This window comes from Triticum dicoccoides, chromosome 2B (assembly GCF_002162155.2).
Source record: "Triticum dicoccoides isolate Atlit2015 ecotype Zavitan chromosome 2B, WEW_v2.0, whole genome shotgun sequence".
Classification (NCBI taxonomy): Eukaryota; Viridiplantae; Streptophyta; class Magnoliopsida; order Poales; family Poaceae; genus Triticum; species Triticum dicoccoides.
In genome coordinates, this window is record NC_041383.1 from 602,318,193 (window position 1) to 602,321,163 (window position 2,971).

The following is a 2,971-nucleotide window of genomic DNA, read 5'->3' on the forward strand; positions in this document are numbered from 1 at the left end:
TTGTCAATAATAATAATTCATGATCAAATATATTTGGATGGCCATATATGCTTAGATCTTTCCCCATCACATGATGCTTGCCAACTAAAGAGTAGGCTGGAATGAGAAGGAATACTACCGACTCTTGCATAAAAGTAAAATATTGGCCCTTCGCAGAGGGAAGCAGGGATTTGCAGAGGTGCCAAAGCTTGAAGCTTTTAAAACAGAGATGAAAATAATTTTGAGAGGTATGCTTTCATTGTCAACATAACAACCAAGAGTTCTCACTATATTCCATGCTAGACACATTATAGGCGGTTCCTAAATAGAATGGTAAAGTTTTTACTCCCCCGCCACCAACAAGCACATTCCACGGCTGGTCCGAAACAACGGGCACCGTCCAACTATCAACAATCCTGGGGGAGTTTTGTTTAATTATTTGTGATTTCGTTTTTGATCTTTTGATTATAGGACTGGGCATCCCAATTACCAGCCACTCTCTCATGAATGATAAGTGAATAAACACACATCGTGAGAATAACCCACCTAGCATGGAAGATAACGACAACCCCTAGTCGCTACATGAGCGATTTGGGCATACAAAACATATTATTATTTGAAGGTTTAGAGTTTGGCACATACAAATTTATTTGGAACGGCAGGTAAATACCGCATATAGGTAGATATGGTGTACACTCATGGAAGAAACTTGGTTCAAGGATTTTGGATGCACAAGTAGTATTCCCGCTTAGTACAGAAATTTTGGCTTGCAAAGGATTGTAAATAGCAAGCACCACATGTTGGAGGATCCATAACGATATAACTTCTATACAAATATACCCAAGCATAACTCATTATGTTGTCTTCCTTGTCCAACTTCAACTAATTTGATGAAGTTTGAAAATAATTAATGGGGCTCACAATCATAGAAGAAGTCCAAGATAGTATATTATATGTGAAATCTCTCTTCCTTCAATATTCTTTCATGAATTGTTCAAGTGACCAATACTATGTTTGCTAACTTTGAATAAATTTACCACCTCTACTTCTTATATGTGAAGTCATTACTCCCCATGGTATAAGCATATGTAACATATATAAATTCAGATTTATGATATTCAATTCATTCAACCATTTACTCATAGGATATAAGTGAAGCACGAGAGTAAAGGACAAACTACTCCAAAAAGATATAAGTCAAGATCAACGAGTAGTCAAATAATTATTTAGCTATGTGAGGACTCTCTCTTATTTAAGTATTTCTGATCTTAATATTTTATTCAAACAGAAAGCAAGTCCTAATAAAATAAAATGACGCTCCAAGCAAAAAACATATCATGTGATGAATAAAAATATAGCTGCAAGTAAAGTTACCAATGAACGGAGACAAAAGAGGGGATGCCATACAGGGCTTCCCGAAGCTTGGTTGCTTGGGTATTCCTTTAATATTACCTTGGGGTGCCTTGGGCATCCCCAAGTTTAGGCTCTTGTCACTCCTTATTCCGATGTCCATCGAAATTTTACCCAAAACTTGAAAACTTCACAACACAAAACTCACCAGAAAATCTTATGAGATCCGTTAGTATAAGAAAGCAAATCACCACTTAGGTACTGTTGTGAACTCATTCTAAATTCATATTGGTGTTATATATTCTTTATTCTAACTTCTCCATGGTTCATACTCTCCGATACTACTCATAGATTCGTCAGAATAACTAAACAACACAATGAAAACAAAATCTGTCAAAAATAGAAGAGTCTGTAGTAATCTGAAAACTTCGTATACTTCTGTAACACCAAAAATTATGAAAAATTAGGACAAAGTATACAATTTGTTTACCAATCATGTATCAAAAATTCAGATCAAAATCATGTTCCAGTGAATTTTCAAAATTCCTAGACTAAGCGCAAAAGTTTCTGTTTTTGCACAGAATCAAGTCAACTATCATCCACACTATCCCAAAGGCTTTACTTGGCACTTTATTGGAAACAAAAGCTACAAAACATGATTACTACATTAGCCTAATCATGTGAACACACAAAAACAATAGGGGTAAATGTTGGGTTGTCTCCCAACAAGCGCTTTTCTTTAATGCCTTTTTAGCTAGGCATGATGATTTCAATGATGCTCACATAAAAATAAAGAATTGAAACACAAAGAGAGCATCATGAAGCATATGAATAACACAATTAAGTCTAACTGACTTCCTATGCCTAGAGATTTTGTGAGCAAACAACCTATGGGGACAAGAATCAACTAGCATAGGAAGGTAAAACAAGCAAATCTTAAGATTTACAACACATAGAGAGGAAACTTGATATTATTGCAGTTCCTACAAGCATATGTTCCTCCCTCATAATAATTTTCAGTAGCATCATGAATGAATTCAACAATATAACCATCACATAAAGCATTATTTTTATGATCCCCAAGCATAGAAAATTTACTACTCTCCTGTGACGCCCGGATAATCATGCTACAGTAATCTCACGTTAATGATGCCATGTCACCTCGGTCACTGTAGTTAATCTCGGGTTGATTCGAAAACGTTTCAAATTCAAATTCAAATAATGGCAAACATTAAAAGTTTTCAAACTTTAACACTAAAATGTTCGAGAGGTGACAAATAATGCGTAGGTAATTATGGTGGAGAAAACATTTTTTTATAAAATAATTAAAAGCACTAAACTAGATAAAACAGTGGCTTAAACAAATAATTAAATGCATTTTATAAATATTAAAACATTAAACTATTTTATTAGGTATGAGAAATTCATGTGGCAATAGAGTACTTATAAATACTAATTTAGGGGCTAGTGGTATATTTAATAAAACTAAAATAAATAGAAACTAAGTTAGAAAGGAAAAATAGATAAAAGGAAAAAGCTCAAAACAAAAAGAACACACAAAAAAAAACACGCAAGACCCCCCCCCCCTGGGCCAACAGACCCAACGGGCCGGCCCAATTCACCCGCCAGGCCCAGCTAGCCG